Source organism: Silene latifolia, chromosome 7 (genome assembly GCF_048544455.1).
Source record: "Silene latifolia isolate original U9 population chromosome 7, ASM4854445v1, whole genome shotgun sequence".
In the NCBI taxonomy this organism is placed as follows: Eukaryota; Viridiplantae; Streptophyta; class Magnoliopsida; order Caryophyllales; family Caryophyllaceae; genus Silene; species Silene latifolia.
Window position 1 is genome coordinate 14,396,742 of NC_133532.1, and position 13,334 is coordinate 14,410,075.

Below are 13,334 nucleotides of genomic sequence, written 5' to 3' on the forward strand. Positions count from 1 at the left end.
GTGCTAGAAATGCTCTCTAATTGCCTTGCAATATTGAGAGAGCTATTGTGAATTTTCTTGATGTGAGATCTAGGATTTTCAGAGGAAAATACTCTCAAAACCCTAATTTTTGTTTCAAATGAGTGATCAGGTCACAAAGGAGAGGAGCTCTCCTTTTGTGTGTTTCGGCCAAACCGTGGGTTTGCATGGGGAAGTGGGCTTTCACTTCCTCTTTATTTTTAACTCATGTTTCGACACGAAATTGCTAAGATGTATATGACGCGGTTTTATTATAAATCGTCATCGGTTATCGGTTATTAAAATATCGACTAGTAACAAGGATTAGTCGACATATTAATACATGTCCGACAAAGACAATATTGTATAATGAATTCAATATACATTAATTAAATATAATCGTTTATATTTAATTTACGAATTAACTGCTTAATTCGCCTTAGCCATTATTATTTAATCCGTATTAAATAAAATATCTCAACATCGCGTTTGACTAATTATTAGTCAATAACTCCGACTAACTGCTTAGTCAAATTAGGCATCAACATGACTGTATTTTCATACCGTCACATCTCTCAAACGTATCCTATAGGTGTGACTTTTAGGGACCAGTTGATCACCGCCATCTGTATGACAATAACGTCAAACTTATCTAGCAAGCCAACCGTTATTGATAAACGTGGACCAACTGATAATAATACGAAAGTATACCCTTTGATCCTTTTAGAGATTTAAATGTTATTGCACTAACTGTAGAGGACACCAGCCCCAACACAATTCACCCAATAAAATGCATTAAAGAAGAGGCAAGTGGTAATTAGTTCACAGTTTTCCATAGTGTTTTTTTCAATTTTTTATATATACCCTGCAGAAATGGTTGTTTTGAACTAACGATTTTTTTTTGGACTTACAATTTGAATTGTTTACATGCAGTGATTATGCCGAACATTTTTCGCCGTATGATTGGGAGAAATGGTAAGGCAAATGCATCTCAACAGAATCGGGAGGACGACGAGGTTGAGAATGAGGAAGATCCTGAACCTCCAACACGTAGACAGGAGAACATGCAGGTGACTCTCTCAGTGGCCCGTGCTCGGCCAGATCATTTTTGGTAAGTTTATGTTAATTTTTTAATTTTTAAAAAACTTAACATGCATTTACAGTTTTAATTTCAAATATTTATGTGTTTTTCAGGTGGGATGACGAACCAATCAAGAAATATGTTACTTGGTCGTTCATCTGTAACACATGAGATGAGTACTTCACTAGGTGGGGTGAAGCGAGTAACGCACAGCGTCAGAAGATGTGGAATTACTTTGCAGTAATTATGTTTTTCAATAATAATTTTCTTAAGTTTATAAGAATTTTCCAAAGTTTTATATAACTAATTTCACACTTGTTTTTGAAACAGACTCATGTAAGATCCATCGATCCTGAGTATGATCCTATTCCTGAGTGGCAGGCGAGGGTAACGAGGCGGATTACCACTCTTATTAATGGACTAAAATATAACAAGAAACCGCCAAAGTGGGTGCCTGCTTCTTGGTTGGAGAACCTTAGGATTAGGCCAAATGATCCTACTTTTGCCAAACATTCGAAAATCAACACGGCAAATAGGAAGTCGGGTGGGAAAGATGGGAAAGCATTGGGCACCCACACTCTTGGTCGGAAGAGTTGCTCCGATGCTTTCAAGGAATTGGTAAGTATTGTTTATATTGCTTTTAAAAAGTGGTTAATATATATGATTGACAAATATATACTTGATTTTACTTGTGTCCATAATAATTTCAGGGTCAAGAGGCCACCCCCCACAAGATGTTCATTAAGACGAAGAAAAATAAGAAGGGCGAGTGGGTTAACCCTCGAGCGGCTGATATTGAGGTAAATTCTTGAATTTAATTTAATATTTATTTTTATTACAAAGAACGATAATCTCTTTCTTATAAAGATAGGTATATATATATATATATATATATATATATATATATATATATATATATATATATATATATATATATATATATAGAGAGAGAGAGAGAGAGAGAGAGATAGGTTCAGGTAAGTCCACAAATTTGGTTGAGTCCCTAAGTCCCATTCTTAGCCAATCATTTCTTAGTGTAACTTTATTACTTTATGAGTGTAACTTTAGTCATTTATTGATTCATGAGTGGAATTTTTGTCTTTAAGGTCATTTTGTATATGAAAATTTGAATTTATAAATTGGAATTTATGTAATTTTAACAAAAGTATATGTAACTTTATTTTTTTACGAGTATAACTTTAGTCGTTTTAGTTGTAACTTTAGTCATTTTAGATGTAACTTTAGTCGTGTGGTGGTTTCTATACTTTTACAGGTGTAATTTTACCCCTTTTAAGTGTAACTTTAGTCATTGGAGTCGTAACTTTAGTTATAATAGTGAATTGTATGTGAAAATTTGAATTAATATATTTTGTTATTGTAACTTTAGTCATTTCAAATGTAACTTTTGTCCTTCAAGAGTGTAACTTTAGTCAATAAAGGTGTAATTTTATTGACTAACGAGTGTAACTCTAGTCCGTAAATTTGTAACTTTAGCACTCAGAAGTGTAACTTTATGCTAACAACCACCTCCAAACCCTAACAACCAACAACAACCCAACCACTTATTATTTCAGATCTGAACAAAAAAAATGCAACAGACCCACCACGCACTACAACCACCACCACCACCATCCCCCTCTGACACACACGACACAAAGAAAACCAAAAAGGAAAAAAAAAAAAAAAAAACGAAAACGAAAACGAAAACACCCACCAGCGACACACCCACTACGGCACAACCAACCAAAACCCGAAAAAAACAACCACCAAATCACCAATCACTAATCAACAACCACCATCATTTATTTTTTTCAGATCTGAAAAAAAGAAACAGAAAGGAGAACGGGAGGGAGAGGCGTATAGTGGGGTTGTTTGCGGCGGTGGTGGTGGAGGGGTGGGGTTGGTGCGGCTGTAGGTGGTGTATGGTTGTCGGCGTGGTGTTGTGTGGTGGGAGAAAGGGAGAACGATGGAGAAGGAGAAAGGCGGAGGAGAGAAAAGCATGGTGGTGTGTTGTTGGTGAGGCGGCGGCAGCGGCGGCGAGGGGAGGGTGGCGGCGGCAGGGAGAAATTCAGAGAGAAGTTGAGAGAGAATGAAGAGAGAGAGGGGGGTGGAAGGATTTGTGAAAGTGATTAGGGTTTGGGTGGGATTTGAGAGCTTTTAATCTCAGCCTTCCATTTTCTTTTAATCCTCACCACTCATCTCTTAGATCTAAAGGCTTAGATTAGGACTTATGGACTCAACCAAAATAGGTGGACTTACATGATCCTTTCTCTATATATATATATATATATATATATCATTTCTGACGATTTTCTATTTTTTCAGCGTGATTTCCAAGAGGAGATGAGTCAGCCATTGCCACCTGGACAGTCTTCCGACGAGATTCGGGCCTACTAAAAGGCTGTAGGAGGCTTTGACGAGAAGAACCGGATGTTTGGGACAAGAGATACAGGGGCCCAAATATGGTATGATCTTCCTCCTAACAAAGCTGGCCGACGGTCTTTATCTTATGCTCCTAGCATGATTTCACAGCTTTCCACCCAAATGAATGATGAGCGAGCCGCTCGAGTTGCTCTTGAAAGACAAAGTTCGTGAACAGTGAAGAAATGGCGGCAATGAGAAAGGCTTGGGCTGATATGCAAGCATCTCAACCCCCAAACACGTGTTCACAATTTACTCCACATAGACGGGATGACTTTGGGGGTGGTGATGACGGGTTTAGAGGTACTGGTGGTAGTTTTATTGAGCCTATAATAACTTAGAGCCTTTAAGTTAGAGCCTTTAGGTTAGAGCCTTTAGGTTCGAACTTTAGTTTAGTTAGTATTGTCGTCTAGTAGGGAGTATGAAAGACATGGTAAGACAATTCTCTTTCGTGTTTAATGTGTAAGACAATGTACAAATTTGACTATGTTTTTATGTAAAACAATTTGCGTCTCCTTCTCTTTTGTTGTCTATTGATTCCCGCATTAGCGGTCGACATGAAAATGGATTCCCGCTTGGCGGTCGACGATTGGATGTGTTTTGCACGTTTTGTTTATATTAGAAACGATGCAAATAGGCATCGTGCCGGGAAAGTTGTATTTGAAACGATGCAAAAAACGCATCGTGGCTGGGCAGCAGGCTGCTGTTTCCATTCCTGTTTTTTTAATAAATCTGACGGAAATTCCGTCATTAATTTAGAAAAACTAACGGAATTTCCTTCACTGTTTTTCTTCATCATTTTCCCAGAATTAACAGAAAAGTGCCACGTGTCTAGAAACTGACGGAATTTCACAAGTAAAAAAGAAAATCCGACGGAAATTCCGTCACTGCCCTCTTTTTAATGTCATTTTATCAACTAGACTGATCTGCCACGTGTCTAGAAACTGACGGAATTTCCGTCAGTAAAAAAGAAATCCTGACGGAAATTTCGTCACTACCCTCTTTTAATGTGATTTCAGAAAATTACGTGGAATGCCACGTGTCAGATAATTCTGACGGAAATTCCGTCAGTAATGCAAAAAACTGACGGAGTTTCCGTCACTTTTGACCTAGAAATAAAGACGGATCGTCCGTCAAAGATCCGTCAGTATTTTGGAAGACTGACGGAAATTCCGTCAGTACAGGTATTTTACTGACGAAATAAGCTAACCCTGATTCCTGACGGAATTTCCGTCAGTAAATTGAAATACCGACGGAAATGCCGTCAGTATGGCCTTAATTTTTCCGTCAGTTTTCCGCGTTTTCGTTGTAGTGTAACAACAGATAAATTTCCAGCATTCAACATATTAAAACTGTAATTAAATTGCATAAAGAGTAAATTAGGGCAAGGAATTAAATGAAGCAAACGAGAAATTAAAGTAACCAAACGATTAATATTATTAAGAGAAGGTAAAGGAATTACATTCGTGAGAATCCGGCGTAAAGAACACAAAATCCGAGCAAAGTAAATCCAAGAACAAGGTTACAGTGAAAGGAAAAAAGCAATGTAGTAAAAGTTCTCTGTCAAACTGATTAAGATAAAAGCTAGATAGTCCTAATGACCTAGTAAACCGCGCTTAAATAGAAAAGTAAATAAGTTTAAGGAAATAAAACACTCACGGGCTAATTTAAAGCCCATAACAGCAATAACCACTCGATCGAGTGGAATAAAACCACTCGATCGAGTGGAATAAAACCACTCGATCGAGCAAACCTCAGCGCAATCTACTCGATCGAGTAGAATAGTTACTCGATCGAGTAACTCAACTTTCAGCAACTTTGGATCGAGTAGAAAACTACTCGATCGACCATCAGAGGACGTAAAAACCACTTGATCGAGTGGTAAAACTACTCGATCGAGTCCTTTGTCTTCAAATCAGCTCAAGTCCACGCCCGATTGCCTCGTAATCCGTGCCTTGACGCTTCCCAACGCAGTATCTTACTCAGGAAAATCCCGTCTCCTCTAAATGCATGCAAAAAGGACGAAAAAGGGTACGATTCCACTACTTTTGCGTTCATTTCTACAAAATGGACAAAACGAACCAAAGTAGCCAATTCGGGGCAACATACTATAAAAACAGTATAAAAATGCATAGAAATTCGTGCTGAAATAGGCTAAAAAGACTATACATTAGGCACGTATCAAATCTCCCCAAACCGAACCTTTACTCGTCCTCGAGTAAACTAAAATGCAACTAATGGAACGGAAATGAAAACTCAGAGCTAGCTTAACTTTTCTACTTGAACCAATTTAATGCAACAAGAATTAACAGCTAAAGCTAAGCAGTCAATACGCAAACGAGTTATGAGCTGTTCAGAAATATAGCCAACCTATCGACCTTGCAAGACCAACAAAATCGGACTCTCTCGTGGTCACTCTTCTCTCATGAATCAAAGGGTGAATGTTATATGTAAAAGAGAGAAGGAAAGACAGTCACTCACCTAACTGCGACCTACATAGCATGCATGCAACAAAAATGAAAGACAATTCAAGTACTAATGCACACACTCCAACCAATAATGTCCGTCACAGCCGAGGGCTTACAAATGATAGGGGAATAGTGAGGTTCAGGTGAGAAAAGGCAAAACAAGTTATGGAAATGTGGAGGTAAAAACGTCAAGCTAGTTCCTAAACAGGACCATATAGGACCATCCGAATCTCAACTGACTGAAAAACTAAGTACAAGTGCCCTTCATTTGGCACACAACTCACTAAACTCAAACACAATCTCCTCAAAAATATAGAATAAGAACGGAGGAGTCAGATAGTCACAAACTTTCCTTTTTTAATACCGTCTGAATGAACTAACTGAAACAAAACAACTTTTTTTTTTTTTTCAAACTTTTCTTCTTCTTTTTTTCTTTCTCACGTTCCAGCTTTTTTTTTTTTTTCATTTTTTTTTCTTTTTTTCTTTCTTTCTTTCCCGTTTCTCTTTTTTCTTTTTCAATTCTTTTTTCTTCTTTTCTCCTTCCTTAATTTCCACCAACTCCATACAATGAAATACGAACCAAACTGCGGACTGAAAGTCATACCACAAAAGAACATACTAAACTAGCTTGACTAGGCAGGCTTAATTTTGGATGTAGCTAATGGGTCAAAAGGCAAGTTTTGGCTTATGTGGAGCTAAATGGGTGAAAAATATAAGGAAGGGGGAAAATTTGCAAGCACCTCCCTGCATGTGACACCAACCACAAACCCGAATATGTGCATTTGACGAGAAATTGAATGTCATAAAAGTGCAAAAAAGATGAACATGCTATGCAAGGAGTACTACTCTCAATTCCTAATGAACTGGTCATGAACGTCACCAGTTATGGCTCTAAAACTCAGAATTTATCAAGTAGTTTGGCAATTTATCGGGTCAAGTCTAAACAGTCAGCTATATTTGAACAGAAACTCGTAGATCATGCGTATGACAAAGCTAATAAGTATCAATAAAAGTGCAAGGCTCAAGTAAAATGACAAGTTATAGTGCATTATCATCATGGAAATCTACCGTTCCGACTCAACCTATATGCAAAAATAAACGTGAAATTTTTTGAATTTTTTTGAAATTTTCTAAATTTTTTTTTGAATTTTTAATGAAATAGGCAACAATGCAAAGCTGAAAAATAAACGTGAATGCAAAAACAAATGCAAATGCAGACTCAAAAGGATGCAATACCCTCCCCAAACCAAAACGGACAACGCCCTCGTTGTCCTCCAGCATACACCAGCAGATATATACGAGGAAATGGGAATATACAACCAATAAGAAAAGAAATAAATAAAAAGGAGACCAAAGAAAAGAGTAAAAGATACATACAAAATGCGAACTTCCCCAAACCAGCCAGAAACCTGGGGAAGTGAGTAGACCAGTAGCTACCCATCAGCGTCGTCGTCGTCATCGTCAACCACCGTGTACTCCGGATCCTGCTCCTTCCCTCTCCTCCTCCGCTCCTCAGCTCGAGCTCTCTCCACTGCCACCTCTGGGTCCTCGTCCTCCTCCTCCTCGGACGCCGGGTACCCCTCAGGTGGGTACCTGTAGAAGGAAGGGTGTGGCCAATCCTCTGGGATCGGACGGTGTCGCCTCAAGTGGTACTCGTATAGAGGGTGTAAGGTCAAAGCTAAGTCCCTCTCCATACGAGCCTGTCGCTCTGCAATCTCAAGCAACAAACCATCACGGTGCCCTTGGTCCATGACCGCGGACGCCACAAAGGGTGGAGGTGGTACGAAAGTAGCCGGTAGGACCGGCTGAGCCTTTGTCTGGTCAGTGGGAGTGGGAGTAGGAGTGGTAGTAGTAGTGGGAGTAGGGGTCGGGATGGGAGTAGCCGTGGAAGGCTGGGTACTCCCTGAAGGCGTGGACCCCTCTCCAATCTCAACTCTACGTCGCTTCTTGGCGGCGGGTACAACGGGAGGTGGGCGACATGGAAGGTGAAGGTCAGGCAGTGGTGGAAGTCGGGCACCCCTAGCAACAGTAGGCAAGGGGTCTAGACGGGGGAGAGTGTCACAAGGTAAGTCTACAGACAGGAAGCCGTCTATCTTCCATGTCTGGTATTCTGGGGTAAGCCAATGCTGAGAGAGCATGGCATCCAGACTCAGTAGCCTCTCTCCCTTGAGGTACTGCAAGTCACAAGGCCAAACGGGAAAGAAGGAACGGGCAAGAATGGTGGCTATGCCACCGCAAGGAATAGTTCCCGTCTCCTTCAGCCCCTGGCTCTGAAGGTACTGGGCGGTCAAGTAAGCTATGTTGAGGGTGAAAGGACCCTCACAGTCAATGTTCAGGTAACCGCCCAGGATAGAGAGCTCGGTGTTTGTGATGTTGTTCGGCTCCTTTCGGCCGAAAATAGTGCTCCCCATCAACCTAAGAAAACAACGGACATGGGGAAGGTGGACCTGTTGGAGCTTCCGCTCCGCAAAAGTGGTCTGGGCCAGGGTCCGCCAAAGCTGATGAAAGACCCTCCTAGTGGGTGCAGTCTCACCCGTAGAGGAGAGGCCAAGTCTTCTCCCAAACTTCTCTAAAGTCAGCTGAAAAGTCCGGTTAAACAACCGGAAGGACACTGAAGAACTAGTGGGGTCAGCATCGTGTGCCTCTGAGGAGAAGGTAAAGGAGCTGAGAAACTCGAGGCTCAGCTCCAGAAAGGTACGACCGCTCATAGTGATGAGTCCGGCCATCCCCGTGCCCCGTAGTAAGTCACAAACCGACTCGTAAATACCGAGTCTCTCAAGTGCCGATTTCTCTAAAAATCGGGAAGGTACAAACACGCAGCCTAGCAGGTTATAAAACTTCTTACGATGAAAAGCATTAACAAAATGTACCTGCGGATAGTCTGGGTGTGGGTCGAGGGAAGTGTCCCCTCGAACTGTGACCGTGCCTGAAGTAGAAGGAGTAGCAGCTGAAGTAGAAGTGGCTGGAGCTGGCGTAGAACGAGACTGTCTACGACCTCGGCCTCTGGAACTCAAAGCAGAAGCCTGTGCGGTGACGGTGTGAGGAACCAGGGCTGCTTTAAAGGCAGCTGCAACTGCAGGCGAGTCCGCCACAGGTGTAGTAGGCTGGTGCAGGAGTAAAGGCTGCTGTGGCCACCACTGAAGAAGAAAGACTAGCAGTGGTGGTGGCCGTAGAGGAAGTGGCAGCCGAAACTGAGCTAGCAGCAGAGCTAACTGGAGTGAAAACTGTACCTGCAGCTGAAACTAGGAACACTGGGGCTGCGGTACTCACTAAAGTGGAGATAGTGGCAGCAGCAGGGGCCACTGTCTCAGACAGAGATGGACTAGAGGACGAACTAGTGGAGGGTAAAGAGCTAGAATCCATTCTGTATACAAAGGGCAGGGGACGTGATAAGAAAACAGCGGCCAAAAGTGGCTAAAACAGCACGAAAAACCAGCATGTGACGGCATTACTGTCCCCAAACAGTTGAAAGTTCGACTTCAGCCCGAAAAATTCCTAAATTCCTCAAAAATTTCGAATTAAAACATGCAAATGGTGATAGGGGTGTGATGGCAGTCAACAACAGCAGCAATTAAGCACAATGAAATTAACTGGGCAACTTACAGCAACAAGAACCACAATGACAGTCGAAAATTTCGACTGTCCTGAACCCATATCGCAAAAATCGTGTAAAATTCGAATTGAAACATGCAACAACAGCGAGGAATTGGGATTGATCATCAAGCAAGATAGACAAGGCAAGCAATGACGATTTAAGTCGAAAAAATCGACTAACAGTGGATTTCGAACCTTAATTCCAAATTTACCTCATAAAATTCAAAATAATCGAAATTAAAATGCAAAGAGGATGAAGGAATTACTTACTTGATGATAACAACCTACAAATTGCAAATAATCTTCAAAGAAACAAGCAAAAGAGGCGATTTTTTGATCTAAAAACCGCAAACCCTAACCCGCTTTAAAACCGTGTAAAGGAGCACGAAACTAGGGGAAATTAAGGGGCTTTGAAGGATTAATTAAAAAGCAACAAATTGTAGGTGACGGAATTGGTGATTGGGCAAGAAAAATGGAGATTTGGAGGAGTTTTGATCGCAAATAGGGAAAGGTTAGACGAAAATAGGGGAAAATGAATTAGAAAAAAGAACAAAAGAGTTTAAGGAAGAAAAACTCCCTGCGTCCTTTGCATTTACTCGATCTAGTGGTTTTAAACTACTCGATCGAGCACTTTGACACTCGATCGAGTAGAAATATACTCGATCGAGAAGTCCCCTTTATTGCTTTACTCGATCGACTGAAAAGAAGCACTCGATCGAGTACAAAAAGTACTCGATCGAGCTCTTTTCTCGCGTAAGTTCTTTAATTTCGTCTTTTCTTCCTTTGAAATGCGTTAAAATTCCCCAAACCTGCATAAAAACACCTGCAAAAATTTCCTAAAATACCAAATACGCATAAGAACAGTCTATAGTCTTAAATCTACGCTAAAAACAGTCTAAAAACTAATTGTCCTAATTAAAAGCAATAAAAGAAATTCCACGGAAATTCAAAAATTATTTATTACAAGGTGGTACACGGGGCATTTCCCCGCTCAGTTCCCAATGCAATTCAGTAGCCCCTTGGAGGGCTCCTGACTGGAGGACGTCATCTCAGCAACATTGATAGTCCTCTTCAGCTTCCATGAGCTTGAATTTGAATCATTTAAAACAGTAGGAGGGGAGTAGTTCACATCCACATAAGCGCGAACTTTCCTCGTCCTTGCTCCTCTATCACCAGCTGTAGCGTCATCATTTCCAATTTGATTAACAGCAATTGCACAATGTCCCTTGACAGCTCTTTCATTGCCTTCATCTATACCCGCAGCAAGGAAAACAGACGAACTTTCCTCCCTTTTGCTCTCAATCTGAGGCGGAGGGGTAACAATAGCAGCACAATACTCCAAATTTTCATCTGGAGTGCCAATAATAGGATCAATAGAAGAGAGGGCATTACAAGGCTGAGCTTGCATGGGAGCCCTCCGGAGCTTAGACTGATGAAAAATCAGCTCCTCGTCCCCTACCTGAAAGGTCAAAGTCTTCCCCCCGACGTCTATTCTCGCACGGGTGAGACAAAAATGGTCTCCCTAAAATAATAGGGGTGTGTGCATCTTCGGGGATGTCTAAGACAACGAAATCAACGGGAATAAAGAACCTCTCGATCTTCACAGGTACGTCTTCTACTACACCTAGTGGTCGTGATATACTACGGTCGGCCATCTGGACAGTCATGTTGGTGCAACTTAGCTTTGTCAAACCAAGTCTCTTAGCCAGAGACAACGGCAAGACACTCACGCTAGCGCCTAGATCGCATAGCGCGTTATCAATCAAAAAGGTGCCGATATGACACGGAATTGAAAAACTACCCGGATCTGACTGTTTGGGAGGTAACTTATTTTGAAATAGGGCTGACCCCACCTCAGTTAAAGCTACTGTCTCATTATCACTAATATTCCTCTTACGGGATAAAATTTCTTTCATAAACTTAAGATAAGAGGGTACCTTTGTCAGCAACTCAGTGAACGGCACAGTGACTTCTAAGCTTCTCAGGAGTTCGACAAATTTGCCGAATTGTTGATTAGCTTTAGTATTCTGCAGCCGCCTCGGGAAGGGAACCGTGATGGGTATCTCGAGTCCCTTGTTTCTCTCTTCCAATGTATCACCCGGAGCAAGCTCTGTATCCTTTGGGCGCTTCTTACCTCTCGAACGAGGTCTTTCCGGTGATTTCTCGCTTACTCGAGCACTAGCAGGCTCTCGAATAAGCTTCCCGTCATAAAAACTACTCGATCGACCAAATTGCCCATTCGATCGAGTATAATCTTCAACAATATCACTCGATCGAGTGGAATTTTCACTCGATCGAGTAGAAAAACCACTCGATCGACCACTTTCATCACTAAATCTGCTCGATCGACCTCCAGAAACCAGTCGATCGAGCACTTTCTTTGCCGTGAGCTCATTTTCTTCGCCAGAACATTGTTCACCATCAGTTATAGCCTTCCTCGGATCTGATTTTAACACTTCCGGTCCCTCATATGAACGACCGCTTCTCAGATTGATGAAATTTACCGTCTCATGCGGATTCTTCTCATTTTGAGTCGGTAATTGACCCTGCTTTCTTGTGGATTGATTCATGGCTAATTGGGCAACTTGAGTTTCAAGTGGCTTAATGGACGCATCTTTCTGTTGATCACTCAGCTGAAACTGCTTTGTAAAGGCTTGCATCATAGACTTTAGCTCACCAAATTCACTCACCCCACCAGAAGATGACGCACCGTGATTAAGAGGAGTGAAGGACGGAGGCTTCTGAAAGCCTTGTTGATTCTTGTGTGGAGGAACATACGGCTGCTGCTGGTGCGAGGAGGGGTAGGATTGAGCACATTTTGACTAGTCCACCTCAAATTGGGATGGACTGCCCCTTGATTGTTGTAATAGGAACCACCTCCTTGCCTATATTGTTGAAAGGCAAGGACTTGTTCCTTCTCCACAAGACAACCAATAGCAGTGTAGCCATCATTACTCCCACATCTCTCACATGAAACGGTCTCTCCTCTAGTAAGAACATGGACCGTCTGAGGCTCCCCAGCAGCTTGTAACTCCAACTTGTCAAATCTAGCATTCATGGCTTCCAGCTGAGCCACGACCTGGTTATCTACCGCATGAACTATCCTAATACTATCCCTCGAGTTTCCATACTCAACACTATGATTCGCCATCTCTTCAATAAGGGACCACCCCTTATCATCATCTGTATTCTCCTGGAATCTACCACTAGATGCCGCATCAAGTATGGCTCTGTGGTCGTCATACAGCCCATTGTAGAACTGATTAGCTATAAACCATGGGTCAAAGCCATGATGAGGAATAGACCTCACCAATTTCTTGAATCGTGACCACGCCTCATATAAATTCTCATCGGGATTCTGTCTGAAACTAGTGATCTTGGCCCTTAGCAGATTGGTGCGCTGTGGAGGGAAATATCTCTTGTAAAAGGCAAGAGCAAGAGACTCCCAATCTGTAACCCCAGCAGCTGTGCGGTTCAAGTCAGTCAGCCACTCCCTGGCTGAGTCAGTCAAAGAGAAAGGGAGTAGAACCTCCTTAATCTTGTCTTGAGTTACCCCCTTAGTGGCGGGGATAGTGGAACAGTAATCGGTAAAGGTCTCCATGTGCTTCCTCGGATCTTCACCTGCCACACCTCTATAAAGGTTTCTCTCCACCAGATTTATGTAAGAAGGACGGATGTCAAATGTATTCCCATCCTCCGTCTGAAGATTGAAACCCTTTGGAATTGAGGTGGCCTTGGGTACCGAATGACTAGAAAGTTTAGGCATCTTTACT

At 41.9% G+C, this 13,334-nt stretch overlaps 1 non-coding gene across 1 annotated transcript; it reads left to right on the forward strand.

Annotated features, from left to right (window-relative positions):
• The first annotated feature begins 12,845 nt into the window (after positions 1-12,845).
• LOC141593223 (small nucleolar RNA R71) lies at positions 12,846-12,952 on the forward strand. Its single transcript, XR_012521325.1, has one exon. It is a non-coding gene; the product is annotated as a small nucleolar RNA R71 (small nucleolar RNA).
• The last annotated feature ends 382 nt before the right edge of the window (positions 12,953-13,334 follow it).